The sequence below is a fragment of the Bos indicus genome, chromosome 18 (genome assembly GCF_029378745.1).
Source record: "Bos indicus isolate NIAB-ARS_2022 breed Sahiwal x Tharparkar chromosome 18, NIAB-ARS_B.indTharparkar_mat_pri_1.0, whole genome shotgun sequence".
In the NCBI taxonomy this organism is placed as follows: Eukaryota; Metazoa; Chordata; class Mammalia; order Artiodactyla; family Bovidae; genus Bos; species Bos indicus.
The window spans coordinates 50,585,639-50,601,705 of NC_091777.1; the positions used below are offsets into that span (position 1 = coordinate 50,585,639).

At 41.6% G+C, this 16,067-nt stretch overlaps 1 pseudogene; it reads left to right on the forward strand.

Moving 5' to 3' along the window:
• The first annotated feature begins 11,594 nt into the window (after positions 1-11,594).
• On the forward strand, positions 11,595-12,603 carry LOC109572922 (serine/threonine-protein phosphatase 2A catalytic subunit beta isoform pseudogene; annotated as a pseudogene).
• Positions 12,604-16,067: the final 3,464 nt, after the last annotated feature.

Here is a 16,067-nt window from a genome sequence, read left to right on the forward strand (position 1 = left end):
CTGGTTAGGGCAGGTCCTGGAAGAGGGGTAAAGGCTTGATTATGGGATTATGGATCTCTAGTTTCCCTTGGCATGAACCCCTACTTCTTGGGGAGAGGAGTAGTACTTGATGTATGGGAACCCCACAAGTGACTTTTCTCTGACCCCAGAACTGGGTTGAGAGGGGCCTCTTGGGACTTGCCTTAGTGGGGAACTTGAGACTCCTGAGAAAGGGAGTTTTAAGGGGCTTTGAGTTCTTCTTATGGTCTGACTTGCTGCCCTGCTGCAGAAGGAAGGTAGGGTAGGGAGGGATGTATTGTGAGTTTCCTTAGCCTCAACACTGTTGACATTTGGGCTAGTAATTCTCTTGGGGTGGAAGCTGTCCTGTGAGTGGCAGGATGTTTAGCAGTATCTCTGGTTTCTACCTCCTAGATGTCAGTAGTAACCCCCCTGCCAGGTGTAAAAATAAAAAATGACCCCGGATATTATTTAATGTCCACTTGGGGGCAAAGGCCAACCCAGTTGGGAAGTGAAGGTGTAATGGGAGAAACTGAAAGACACCCAAGGGCAGCTGAACTTTCCTGATCTCCAAGTGGCCTCTTCTTGACTTTCAACACATACATTTAAATTTTTAAAAATTAATTTATTTTGTTTTTGGGTGCTCTGGGTCTTTGTTTCTGCACCTGGCTTTTCTCTAGTTGTGGCAAGCAGGGGTTACTCTCTTCGGGTTCGATCCCTGCGGTTGGAAAGAACCCCTGGAGAAGGAAATGACAACCCACTCCAGTATTCTTGCCTGGAGAATCCCATGGACAGAGGAACCTGGCAGGCTACAGTCCATGAGGTTGCAAACAGCTGGACATGACTGAAGCAACTTGGCATGGCATCGGGTTACTCTCTAGCTGCGGTTCTAGGCTTTTCATTGTCGTGGTTTCTCTTATTTTGGAGAGTAGGCCCGACCAGGGCTCAGTAGTTGTGGTGAATAGGGCTTAGTTACTCTGTGTCATATGGAATCTTCCCAGAGCAGGGATCGAACTCTTATCCCCAGCATTGGCAGGCAGATTCTTAACCACTGAACCACTGGGGAAGTCCCAACACTTACATTATTCTCTGCCCTCTCAAACCTCCAGACCCTTTCGTCCCTCTGTTGACGGTCTCATCTCTTATCCCATAGAAAAACAGCATGCTCACCCACCTACCAGAATCTGAGCCACATATGTAGCCTTGCTTTCCTGACAGAGAAAAGGCAACATTTCCTTCTTCTTTTTTTTTTTTTTTTGTGTGTGTGTGTGTATGGGATCTTAATTCCCTGACCAGTAATGGAATCCGTGGCCCCTGCAGTGAAAGCGCAGATTCCTAACCACTGGACCACCAGGGAATTCCCAAGTGCAGCTTTTCCTGAAGGTGACAGGGCATCCCACCCCTGTCACTAGCTGGATGGCTTTCTTTCTCTTTATTGCATTGTGTTTTGTGTGGATGTGGGCAGATGGACTTTTTTCCTGGTTTACAATTCTTTAAGGTAAAATTTACATGTAATGAAATATACAAATTGGGACTAATAGATACAAACTACTACATATAAAATAGATAAATAATAAGGTCCTATTGTACAACATAGGGAACTATGTTCAATACCTTATAATAACCTATAATGGAAAAGAATATGAAAAGAATATATATATACACACACACTTATATTTATATAGGGGCTTCCCTGGTGGCTCAGTGGTAAAGAATCCACCTGCTAATGCAGGAAACACGAGTTTGATCTCTGGTCTAGAAAGATCCCACATGCCTTGGAGCTACTAAGTTTGTGCACCACAAATATTGAGACCGTGCTCTAGAGCCCAGGAACCACAACTATTGAACCCATGCATCACCACTACTGAGCCCGTGAGCCTAGAGTCTGCTCCTCAAGAGAAGCCCATGCATCACAACGAAAAGTAGCCCTGTTCACCAGAAGTAGAGACAAGCCCTCAGAGCATGAAGACCCAGCACAGCAAATAAATAAATGAAATTATTTAAAGAAAGAATTGAAGATTGAAGGCAAAAGAAAAAGAGGACAGCAGAGGATGAAATGGTTAGATAGCATCACCGACTCAATGGACATGAATTTGAGCAAACTGTGGGAGACAGTGGAGGGGGAAGCCTGGTGGGCTGCCTTCCATGAGGTTGCAAAGAGTAGGACACATCTCAGCAACTGAACAACAACAACAACAACATTTTACAAAAGAATACATCAGTTCAGTTCAGTTCAGTCGCTCAGTCGTGTCCGACTCTTTGCGACCCTATGAATCGCAGCACACCGGGCCTCCCTGTCCATCACCAACTCCCGGAGTTTACTCAGACTCATGTCCATCGAGTCAGTGATGCCATCCAGCCATCTCATCCTCTGTCGTCCCCTTCTCCTCCTGCCCCGAATCCCTCCCAGCATCAGAATCTTTTCCAGTGAGTCAACTCTTCTCATGACGTGGCCAAAGTACTGGAGTTTCAGCTTTAGCATCATTCCTTCCAAAGAAATCCCAGGGCTGATCTCCTTCAGAATGGACTGGTTGGATCTCCTTGCAGTCCAAGGGACTCTCAAGAGTCTTCTCCAACACCACAGTTCAAAAGAATACATACATGCTGCTAAGTCGCTTCAGTCGTGTCCAACTCTGTGCGACCCCGTAGACGGCATCTCACCAGGCTCCCCTGTCCCTGGGATTCTCCAGACAAGAACACTGGAGTGGGTTGCCATTTCCTTCTCCAACACATGAAAGTGAAAAGTGAAAGTGAAGTCACTCAGTTGTGTCCGACTTTTAGTGGCCCCATGGACTGCAGCCTACCAGGCTCCTCCGTCCATGGGATTTTCCAGGCAAGAGTACTGGAGTGGGGTGCCATTGCCTTCTCCGATACATACATACATATATATATCTGAATCACTTTGCTATACACCAGAAACTAACAAATGGACTTCCCTGGTGGTCCAGTGGTGAAGAATTCCAATGCAGGGGATGTGGGTTCAATCCCTGATTAGGGAACTAAGATCCCACATGCTGTGGAGCAACTAAGCTGGAGTGCCACAGCTACTGAGCCGGCAAGCTCTAGAGCCTATGCTTCACAACTAGAGAAGACCCTGCACGCTGTAACTAGAAAAAGCCTGAGTGCTTCCTTGAAGACCCGGTGCAGCCAAAATTAAAACAAAACAAAACTAATACAACATTGTAAATCAACTATAGTTCAATTAAAAAAAACACACAAATCTTGCATGAACATTTACTAAGTTTTGACTGCATATGCTGGTATAGGGCTTCCCTGGTGGCTCATCTGTAAAGAGTCAATTTATTAAAAAAAAGAAATATTTTAAAACAACAGTACAATTTGATTCTGAAAGATTCTGTATGGGAAAAATTAGGGTCTTAAACTCTAGATTATTTTATTTCCAAAGAATTAATTTACTTATTTTTGGCTGGGCTGGGCCTTCATTGCTACAAGCAGGCTTTCTCGAGTTGCAGCAAGTTGGGGGCTACTGTTCATTGCAGCATGTGGGCTTCTCATTTTGATGGCTTCTCTTGTTGCTGAGCACCGGCTCTAGGGCACAGGCTTCATTTGTTGTGGCAAATGGATCTAGTTATCCCTCTGCATGAAGGTTCTTCCTGTACCAGAGATTGAACCCAGGTCCTCTGCATTGGCAGATGAATTCTTAACCACTGGACTACCAGTGAAGTCCTCTATATGGCTTTATGTTACTCAGTTATAGCCTTTTGCTTCCCCTTCAGTATGACACATAGAAAGAGCATGGATTTTGCAGTCAGTAGATTCAGATTAAAATCCTGATTCTATAACTTGAAAGTTGTGTGACATTGAATGAGTTACCGAATGTCTCTGTACCTCACTTTCTTTAGGAGTGAAATGGAGATAATGGGCTTTATACTGGGCTTTACATAATGGGCTTTACATTCCAGCCCATAATGAAGTCCCTGACCCAGGACTCAAGATATGTTAAACAAATGACTGAAAAGTGTCAGGAATGTTCCTGGTACATGGCCTGCATTTAATGATAAATCTCCTACACACTTATGTATGCCTGGTAATTTTTGATTGGATGTCAGTCTTCATAAATTTTACCTTGTGGGTGATGGATATTTTTGTGTTCCTATAAATATTCTTGAATTTTATTCTGTGATGAAGTTAAGTTACCTAGATATCTTTTGTGAACATTAACAAAAATGTAATTTCAAACTTAACAAAAAGCTTCAAGAATAGTACAAGGAACTTTTATGTACAATTTCCTCTGATTTACCAACTGTTAACATTTTTTCCCTGGTGGTTTAGACGGTAAAGCGTCTGCCTACAATGTGGGAGACCCGGGTTCGATCTCTGGGTTGGGAAGATCTCCTGGAGGAGGAAATGGCAACCCACTCCAGTACTCTTGCCTGGAAAATTCCATGGAAGGAGGAGCCTGGTTAGGCTACAGTCCATGGGGTCGCAAAAAGTCAGACACGACTGAGTGACTTCAATGTCAATGTCAATGTCAGCATTTTTTCACTCTATCAAAATCTCTCTTTTTCTCTATTTCTCTATGAATTGAGAGTAAATTGTAGCCCAGGTGCCCTTATACCTCTAAAGTGCTCAGTGTGTATTTTTTAAGAACAAGCACACTTTTTATTACATTGATAGTAGTAGTATCAAAATAGAAAATTTAGTATTGTTGCAATATTATTTAATCTTCTGGTAATATTTCAATTTTACTAGTTGTCCAAATGATGTTCATTATAATAATTTTTTTCTGGTTTGGAAGACCAGATGAGAGTCTCTTTTAATCAAAGTCTGTTCCTCAACCTTAATTTTTTTTAAATAATTAATTTTTGCTGTGCTGACAGACCTTTGTCAGTGCAGGGGAGAAGTCCCAACTTCTGAACCACCAGGGAATTCCCCTTCAACCTTTATTTGTTTTTGAAGCCATTGGCAAATTTGGCAAATCCTAGCCACTCATTTTTTAATGCTGAATGTCTCTGTGCTTCACTTTCTTTATGAGTGGAATGGAGGTAATACCTTACATTCCAGCCCATAATGAAGTACCTGACCAGAACTCAAGATTTGTTAAACAAATGACTGGATCACATCAGGAATGTTCCTGGTACATGGCCCGCATTTCATGATAAATCTTCTACACATCTATGTATGCCAAGTAATTTTTAAAAAAACGTTAATTTATTTTTAATTGGAGAATAATTGCTTTACAATATTGTGTTGGTTTCTGCCATACATCAACATGAATCAGCCATAGGTATGCACATGTCCTGTCCCTCTGTAACCACCCTCCCACCTCCCACGCCATCCTGCCCCTCTAGGTTGTCACAGAGCACTGGGTTGAGCTCCCTGAGTCATACAGCACATTCCCACTGGTGATCTATTTTACGTACGGCGATGTCTGTTTCTGTGCTTCTCTCTCCATCGGTCCCGCCGGCCCCTTCCCCCACTGTGTCCACAAGTCCATTCTCTATGTCTGCATCTCCATTGCTCCCTGCAAGTTGATGCATGGGTACCATCTTTCTAGATTCCACATATATACGTTAATATATGATATTTGTCTTTCTGATTTCGTATAATAGGCTCTAGGTTCATCTACCTCATTAGAACCAACTCAAAAGCATTCCTTTTTTATAGCCAAGTAATATTCCATTGTGAATATGTACCACAACTTCTTTATCCATTTGTCTGTTGATGGACATCTAGGTTGCTTCCATGTCCTATCTCTTGTAAATAGAGCCGCAATGAACATTGTGGTTCATGTCTTTTCAATTATGGTTTTCTCAGGGTGCATGACCAGTAAGTGGGATTGCTGGGTCATATGGTGGCTTTATTCTTAATTTTCTAAGGACTGTCGTACTGTCTTCAATTGATACTGCCTGTATCAATTTGCATTTCCATCAACAGTGCAAGAAGATTGCCTTTTCTCTACGCTATCTCCAACGTTTGTTGTTTGTAGACTTTTGATGATGGCCATTCTGACCAGTGTGAAATAGATAGCTCATTGTAGTTTTGATTTGCATTTCTCTAATAATGAGTGATGTTGGTCATCTTCCCATGCATTTGTTAACCATCTGTATGTCTTTGGAGAAATGTGTGTTTAGGACTTCTGCCCACGTTTTGGTTGGGTTGTTTGTTTTTTGGGTGTTGAGTTGCATGAGCTACTTGTAAATGTTGGAGATTAATCCTTTGTCGGTTGTTTCATTTGCTATGATTTTCTCCCATTCTGAGGGTTGTCCTTTCACCTTGTTCATAGTTTCCTTTGCTGTGAGAGAGCCTTTACATTTAATAAGGTCCCATTTGTTTATTTTTGTTTTTTCCCATTACTCCAGGAGGTGGGTCATAGAGGATCTTGGAGTTTTATGTCTGAGAGTGTTCTGCCTATGTTCTCATCTAAGAATTTTATGGTTTCTGCCTGGTAATTTTTGATTGGATGTCAGTCATTGTAAATTTTACCTTGTCAGTACTGGATATTTTTGTGTTCCTGTAAATATTCTTGAGTCTTATTCTGTCATGAAGTTAAGTTATTTGGGAATCTTTTGTGAACATTTGAAAAGTATATAATTCCAAACTTAATGAAAAGTTGCAAGTATAATACAAGAAACTTTTATGCACATTTTCCTCTGACTCATCAATTGACAACATTTTGCCACCCTTTATCAGCGTCTCTCTTTTTCTCTATTTCCCTGAGTTAGATAAATTGTTTGATAATTAATTGTAGCCTTGGTGTCCTTATATCTCTAAAATGTTCAATGAGTATTTCCAAAGAAGGACACTTTTTATTACCTTGAGAGTAATATTATCAAAATAGAAAAATTTAGGATTGATATTATTTAATCTTCTGGTAATATTTCCATTTTGGTAGTTGTCCAAATAATGTTCATTATAATAATTTTTTTTCTGGTTTGGAAGACCAGATGAGAGTCTATTTTAATTGAAGACTGTTCCTCAATTTTTTTTTAATATAACTTTTATTTTTTCCTGTGCTGACAGGACCTTGTCAGTACATGGGAGGAGTCCTAACAGATGGACCACCAAGGAATTCCTCTTCAACCTTTGATTTGTTTTTGAAGCCACTGGCAGATTTGGCTAATCCCTAGCCATCCATTTTGTATACTGGATATCCTTGTACTTCACTTTCTTTATGAGTGGAATGGAGGTAATACTTTACATTCCAACCCATAATGAAGTGCCTGACCCAGAACACAAGATTTGTTAAACAAATGACTGAATAACACTAGGAATGTTCCTGGTACATTGCCTGCATTTCATGATAAATCTTCTACACACCTATGTATGCCAAGTGATTTGTTTTAAAATTTATTTTTAATTGGATGATAATTACAATATTGTGTTGGTTCCTGCCATACATCAACATGAATCAGCCATAGGTATATATATGTCCCCTCCCACTTGAACCTCCCTCCCACCTCCCACCGCCTCCCACTCCTCCTGGTTGTCACAGAACACAACCTGCTCCCCGAGTCATATAGCCAGTTCCCACTGGCTATCTATGGTACCCATGGTGATGTCTGTGTTCTCACACTGCTCTCTCCATTGGTCCCACCCTCTCCTTTCCCCTCTGTGTCCTCAAGTCTGTACTCTATGTCTGCATTTCCATTGCTGCCTTGCAGATAGGTTTATCAGTACCATCTTTCTAGATTCCATACCTATGCATTAATGTACGATATTTGTCTTTCTCTTTCTGACATACTTCACTTTGTATAATAGGCTCTAGGTTTGTCCACCTGATTAGAATCTCATTCCTTTTTATAGCTAAGTAATGTTCCATTGTGAATAAGTACCACAACTCCTTCATCCATTCATCTGTTGATGGACATCTAGGTTGCTTCCATGTCCTAGATCTTGTAAATGGTGCTGCAGTGAACATTGGGGTCCATATGTCTTTTTCAATTATGGTTTCCTCAGGGTAGATGCCCAGTAGTGGGATTGCTGGATCATATGGTAGTTCTATTCTTAGTTTTTTAAGGACTCTCTATACTGTTCTCCATAGTGGTGTATCAATTTGTATTCCCACCAACAGTGCAAGAGGATTCCCCACAACCTCTCCAGCATTTATTGTTTGTAGACTTTTTGATGATGGCCATTCTGACTGGTGTGAGACGATAGCTCATTGTAGTTTTGATTTACATTTCTCTAATAATGAGTGATGTTGAGCATCTTCTCATGTGTTTATTAACCATCTGTGTGTCTTTGGAGAAATGTGTGTTCTGCCCACGTTTTGGTTGGGTTGTTTGTTTTTCAGGTATTGAATTGCATGAGCTGCTTGTAAATGTTGGAGATTAATCCTTTGTCAGTTGTTTCATTTGCTATGATTTTTTACCATTCTGAGGGTTGTCTTTTCTCCTTGTTTACAGTTTCCTTTGCTGTGTAAAAGCTTTTAATTTTAATTAGGTCTCATTTCATTATTTTTGCATCCATTACTCTAGGAGGTGGATCATAGAGAATCTTGCTGTGATTTATGTTATACAATGTTCTACCTCTGTTTTCCTCTAAGTGTTTTATAGTTTCTGCCTGGTAAGTTTTGATTGGATGTCAGTTATCGCAAATTTTTCCTTGTTGGGTGCTGGATATTTTCATGTTCCTGTAAATATTCTTGAGTTTTATTCTGTGATGAAGTTAAGTTACTCAGAAATCTTTTGTGAACATTAAAAGATATATGTAATTCCAAACTTAATGAAAAGCTTCAAGAATAGTACAAGGAACTTTTATGTACATTTTCCTCTGATTCACCAATTGATAACATTTTGCTACACTTTATCAAAGCCTCTCTTTTTCTCTGTTTCTCTATGAATTATTTGAGAGTAAATTGTAGCCCAGCTACCCTTATAGCTCTAAAGTGTTCAGTGTGTATTTGCAAAAAACAAGGACACTTTTTATTACATTAGTAGTAATATTATCAAAATAGAAAAAATTAATATTGATACAATATTATTTAATTTTCTGATAATGTTTTGATTTTACTAGTCCAAAGAATATTTGTTATAACAATTTTTTTTCCAGTTTGGAAGACCTAATAAGAATCTCTTTTAACTGAAGACTGTTCCTCAACCTTAACTTTTTTTAATCTAATTTTTTTTTTTAACTGCTCTGACAGACCCCTGCCATTGCAGGCACAGAATCCTAACCACTGGACCACTAGGGAATTCTCCTTCAACTTTTATTTGTCTTTGAAACCATTGGCAAATTTGACAAGTACTAGTCACTCATTTTGAATACTGGCCCTTAATTTTGATCTTTATTTTTTCATGATTAAATCCATATTATGAACCTTTGGCAGGAAAATTACAGAGGCGTTGTTTTGTTCTTCTTAGTGTCTCATTTCAGGAAGTACCAGATATCATTTGACCAATTATTGGTGTTGTTAACTTTGAACATATGGTTAAGAGTAGGGGAAGGTTTACCGGAATTCTTCATTGTGAAGTTATTTCCCTTTGTAATGAACACAGGTTCCCTCCTACTTAATTCACTTCGGATTCCAACAGAACTTGACCTCCAATTCTCCTCCAACCTCAGTGGCTGCTCCTTATTGTGTCCTCATCTCCCCGACTTTCAAATGTTGGAGCTCAGTCCTTGAATCGATTCTCTTTTTTCTAGTATTCTTTCCCTAGTTCTCTTCCAGACCTACGACTTTATTTATTTATTTTTGGCTGCCCTGAGTCTTCGTCTCTGCCAGCAGGCTTTCTCTAGTTGTGGCAAGTGAGGACTACCCTTTCTTGTGGTGTGCAGGCTACTCATTTTGGTGGCTTCTTTTATTGCGGAGCATGGGCTCTAGGTGCCCAGTCTTCAGTAACTGCAGCACACGAGCTCAGTAGTTACGGTGCATGGACTTAGTTCCTCCAGGGCATGTGGGATCTTTCCAGACCAGGGATCAACCTGTGACCCCTGCATTGGCAGGCAGATTCTTATCCACTATGCCACCAGGAAAGTTGAGCCTTAGGACCGTAAATACCATATACTGACGACTCCCAAATTTATCGCTCTACTCCAAGCTCTCCCCTGAGTTCCAGACTGTAATTGAACTTAATAAATCCAAAACAGAACTCTTGATATCACACTCCATAACTGCTCTCCCCCAGGCTTCTCCTCAGACAAGGAAACACATACAGTTTTCCATTATCTGGATCCTCTCAAACTCTTAGGTTCTACTTCTGCCATTTCTCTTTCCTTTCTCTGCTTCCTCTGCTCTCATTTCTTGCTCTTTTTCAGTGTTTCAAGTTTGTGTCAGCTCAGGGAACTTTTATGTACATTTTCCTCTGATTCACCAATTGATAACATTTTGCTACACTTTATCAAAGCCTGTCTTTGCACTTACTGTTTCCCCATCCTCTTCACCGTCTCCCTATATTGATGTGGCTTGCCCCTGTCTTAGTCTGTTTGGGTTACTTTCACAAAAGCATCACAGGCTGCGTAGCTTATAAACAGTAGAGAAAAAAAAAATTGCTCACAGTTCTGAAGCCTGGAAGTCTGAGATCAGGGTGCCAGCATGGTCAGGTGGCAGCCCTGGTCCGGGTCTGAGACTTCTTGTGTCTTCAAGTGGTGAAAAGGGCTAGGGAGTTCTGAGATCTCTCTCTCTCTCTCTTTTAAGATATTGATCTATTTGGCTGCACCAAGTATTAGCTGCAGCATGGGCTCTTCAGTCTTCATCGAGGCATGCAGGCTCTTTAGTTGGGGCAGGTGGGATCTAGTTCTCTGATCATAGATTGAACCTGGGTTCCCTGCATTAGGAGCATGGAGTCTTAGCCCCTAGACCACCAGAAAATTTCCTGTAGTATATCCTTTATCAGTACACTAATCCCATCCATGAGGGGTCCACCCTCATGACCAGATCACCTCCAAAGATCCCACCTGCCAATACCATCACCTTTGGCAACATATGCAATTGGGTGAGGGGACACATTCGGATGTGTCCGCATATTAGTTAGGCTTCAGTTCAAATATCACCAGTCCAGAGAGTCCTTTCTTGACAAATTTGTCTAAATTACCAGCCTCTTACTCCATTGGCTTATCCAGCTTAATTTTTTTCTTTGTAGTAATTATTACTCTCTGAAATATTATGTTATTTGTTTGTGTTTCTAGAATAAGCTTTCCCCACTAGCATATCAAGCTCAGTGAGAATGAAGGATTTGGTCAGTTTCATTCAAAACCGTGTCCCCAGTGCTTGGGAGAATGCCTGAAGTCAAGTAGAATATTAATAAAAACTTGTTGAATCGTTGACTGAATGACTGAATTGAATGGGATCAGAGGCTGGTCTGCTTAAAAGTCTAGAGTCTTAAGACTGGAGGAGAGCGGCCGGCGGCCGGCAGGCGGCGGGTGCCCATCCTCCGGCGGCAGCTGCGCGGAAGCCCCGCACGTCCCCGCGTCCTTCACCGACTCTCCGGGCGCGCGGGCCGGCGGGCCGGGGCGGGCGGGGGTCTCCCGGAGGCCGCGCGCTCGGAGCCGCCCGAGGGGCTTGGGCGGGGCGCGGGGTCCGCAGTGCCCGGCTCCTCCCTCCAGCGCCGGGAGCTGGCGGCGGCGGCGGCGGGGGGCTAGGGGAGCAGCGCCCGGGGCGGGGGCGCGCGGGGGGCGGGAGGAGGCGGCGGCGGAGGGGCGGGGGCCGCCATGGACGACAAGGCGTTCACTAAGGACCTGGATCAGTGGGTCGAGCAGCTGAATGAGTGTAAACAGCTGAACGAGAACCAAGTCCGGACGCTGTGTGAAAAGGCTAAGGAAATTTTAACAAAAGAATCGAATGTACAGGAGGTCCGTTGTCCTGTCACCGTCTGTGGAGATGTGCATGGCCAGTTCCACGACCTTATGGAACTCTTCAGAATCGGTGGGAAGTCACCAGACACAAACTATCTGTTCATGGGCGACTGTGTAGACAGAGGTTATTATTCTGTGGAAACGGTAACTCTTCTTGTGGCATTAAAGGTGCGTTATCCAGAGCGCATTACAATACTGAGAGGAAACCACGAAAGCCGACAAATTACCCAAGTTTATGGCTTTTATGACGAATGTCTGCGAAAGTATGGAAATGCCAATGTTTGGAAATATTTTACAGATCTCTTTGATTATCTGCCACTTACAGCTTTAGTAGATGGACAGATATTCTGCCTCCATGGTGGCCTCTCTCCATCCATAGATACACTGGATCATATAAGAGCCCTGGATCGTTTACAAGAAGTTCCACATGAGGGCCCTATGTGTGATCTCTTATGGTCAGATCCAGATGATCGTGGTGGGTGGGGTATTTCTCCACGTGGTGCTGGCTACACATTTGGACAAGATATTTCTGAAACGTTTAACCATGCTAATGGTCTCACACTGGTTTCTCGTGCTCACCAACTTGTAATGGAGGGATACAATTGGTGTCACGATCGGAACGTGGTTACCATTTTCAGTGCACCCAATTACTGTTATCGTTGTGGGAACCAGGCTGCTATCATGGAATTAGATGACACTTTGAAATATTCCTTCCTTCAGTTTGACCCAGCACCTCGTCGTGGAGAGCCTCATGTGACCCGGCGCACCCCAGACTACTTCCTGTAAATCCCTCTTGGGAAAACCTGCCTTTGTATGTGGAAGTATATCTGGCTTTTATATATATATATATATATATAAACAAAAAAAGCAACAGTAATCTATGTGTTTCTGTAACAAATTGGGATCTGTCTTGGCATTAAACCACATCATGGACCAAAATGTGCCATACTAATGATGAGCGTTCAGCACAATTTGAGACTGAAATTAGTGCAACACTAAGTTCTAGATCGGTCGGTCTTAACAGTTTGCCTGCTGTATCTGTAGTAACCATTTTCCTTGGGACTGTTCAAGCAAAAAAGGTAACCAACTCCATCTCTTGCACTTACTGGGAAATTTTAGTTAGGAGTGTTTAACTGGCATGGATTAATAGGGTTGGATTTTTATTTTTAAGAAAAATTCACAAGCTAACTTCCACTTAATTCATTACCATTTATTTTATTGAAATGTATAATTAACTGAAAAAAGGATTCTTGGGAGTACGTTGTCATAACATTTAAAGAGATTTCCCTTCTTTAAAACTAAATTACTGTTTTATGTTGATCTGCATATTTCTGTATATTTGTCATGATAGTGCTTGCATTCTACTTGGTGTACTGAGCAAATAAACTTTCTGTTTTAAACAAACAAAAAAAAGACTGGAATTTGAAGGCATCTCAAATTTGGTTGACTAAATTAAAAAGAAAACACACTGTTTGATTCTATTTACATGATGTTCAAGAACAGACTATGTGAATCTAAGGTGATAAAAGTCACAGTAATCATTATTGAAGCCCGAGCATCTAGAACCCATGTTCTGCAACAACAGAAGCCACTCAATGAGAAGCCCACACATCACAACCAGAGACTAGCCCCTGTTCACTGCAATTAGAGAAAGCCCACAAACAGCAGTGAAAACTCAACACAGCCAAAAATAAATAAATACAATTTTAAAATGCTGCTAAGTCACTTCAGTCGTGTCCGACTCATAGTGTGCGATCCCATAGACGGCAGTCCACCAGGCTCCCCCGTCCCTGGGATCTCCAGGCAAGAACACTGGAGTGGGTTGCCATTTCCTTCTCTAATGCATGACAGTGAAAAGTGAAAGGGAAGTTGCTCAGTCGTGTCTGACTCTTAGCGACCCCATGGACCGCAGCCTACCAGGCTCCTCCATCCATGGGATTTTTCAGGCAAGAGTACTGGAGTGGGATGCCATTGCCTTCTCCGTTTTAAAATGAGAAGACAGTAAAGGGTGGTCAATATATATGACACAAAAGAGTCATGGCTTAGGGTAATGAATAAGGGATGATGTTAAAGAGTTTTAGAAGTCCTTTTTATAGCTTGGTTAAAAGCTTTCATCCTTCATGCAGTGGAAGGATACAGAAGAAGATCAGAAATGGCAGGTCTATGAAGTGTCTTTTAAGAAATTATAAATTTTGAATTTCCCTGGTGGTGCAGTGGATAAGAATCTGCCTGCCAATACAGGGGGCATGAGTTCAATCCCTGGTCTCGGAAGATCCCAAGTGCCCCAGAGCCCGTGTGCCCACAACTACTAACCCTGCACTGTAGAGCCTGTGTTCTGCAACAAGAGAAGCCACCACAATGAGAAACCCGTGTACTGCAACGAAGAATAGCCCCTGCTCACCCCAACTAGAGAAAACAGCCTGTGCACTAACGAAGACCCAGCACCGCCAAAAATAAATTAATGAAAACAAAAAGTGCGGGGAGCCGGTGAGGCATTCCACTCGTGACAAAGGTCATGAGGAAGGAGGCTCGGCATACGCAAAGGAGGGATCGAGCCTCAGGAGTCCCCCCGGATATTCTCGAGCATTTTCCCCCAAAAAAACCAGAGTCTGCCTACTTTATTGCTTTGTGCTCTCACCTCTGACTTTACTGGGGGCTGTCCCCTACCACCATCTCTCTCTCTCTGTGTCAAAGAGTTAACTTACAGCTCCAATTAATAAAGTTCCTGGGCAATTAGGAGTGTTTAAATCCAAACCCCTCTGATGGCTCTCTAACTCGCCTGACAAGTTTACCCGGACTCCTGCAGCTATGCATACGATTGTTTACAGTCTCCCAGCCTTAAGAGGCATGGGAAGCTTAAGATATTCAAATAGCTTAGAGCCTCTCAGAGAGTTAAAAACTGTCAGAATAAACTAGTAAAGGATTTCATTGATGAGTCAATGCTTGTTGCCAAGTTTTCACATCCCCTGAATTGTATCCTTGAATATGTATTAATTAATAGTGGGTATGTAGAAAAAATAAGTAGTGGCCTTGGTGTTAGTAACTTTAGACCCTTAAGGTAATAAATTCTTTCTTTGTTGTAAACCCATTACACATCCGCCCTATAGGAATGCAATTTTATCTTTGGAAGATGGTGCCAAACCTTGAAATAATTACTCTTAGAGAAAGTAAGTCTTTGTTGATAAGTCCTTGTCAAGAGTCATAAAATGTTAGTAGGCCTTCTGGCCAGAAGATGATGTAAATCACCTAAACCATTTGTATACGATACATTTGCAGGAAAGAAACCTTGGTTTTTGATAAGAACCAAAGACTGCTGACTTTGCATCCCCTATTATCCTCTATGTGTAACTTAGGGTATAAAAGCCCCTGTTAAAAATAAAGCTACGGGCCTTGTTTACCAGCGCTTGGTCTCCCCATGTCATTCTTCCCTTTAACTTCCAGCTGAGTCTCCATCTGGAGCGCGGAACCCACCACGCTTACTAATCATGCCTGGGCTTCTAAGACCCACTCGAGAAGGAGTCTAGGGTGAGACACCTTCCGCTATTCGAGAGGGCGCCTGCGGCCTACGTAAGTGGTGCAAACTTCTTGTCTTGAAGTTTTATTGGTCTCCCGCGTAAACCAAGCTACTCAGCTTCTTTTCTCCACTGAATTTTCCTACTGAGCTATCCTCATTCTATTGTTCTCTATATCTCTAATTAGCATATAAATAGTCGCCTAGGCCGTCTCTCCTTCGAATACCCTGGATCAGCTGGGGCTGGTCCCCAGCAAAAAAGGAATTATACATTTTGAAATATTTCCAGAGGCACAGAAAAGTTGCAAATGTTACAGTTTTATTCACCCTTCATCTGAATTCTCTTAATGAGAACATCTTGTGTAAGCACAGTGCAATGTTCAAAACTAAAATAGTAAAAAAAAAAAAAAAAAAAAAACACAGAACTAAAATAGTGTTGGTGCAACACTCTTGGCTAAAGCACAGATATTATTTATTTATATTTCACAGCTCTTCCACTATATTCTTTTTCTATTCTATTCCAGGATGCCATCCAATATCTCACATTGCATTTATTTTTTGTGTTTTCTAAATCTCCTCTCTTTTGTAATAATTACTCAGTCTTTTATGACCTTGAGACTTAAAAAAAAGTACTTGTCAGTTACTTGTAGACTGTGACTCAGTCTGATATTTAAAAAAATATTTTCCTGATTTTTCTGATATTTGTTTTCTGGTTTTTCTTATGATTATATTGGGATTGTGCATTTTTGGCAAGAATAGTATAGAAATGACATGCCTTTCTTAGTTCATCCTACCAGGGGAT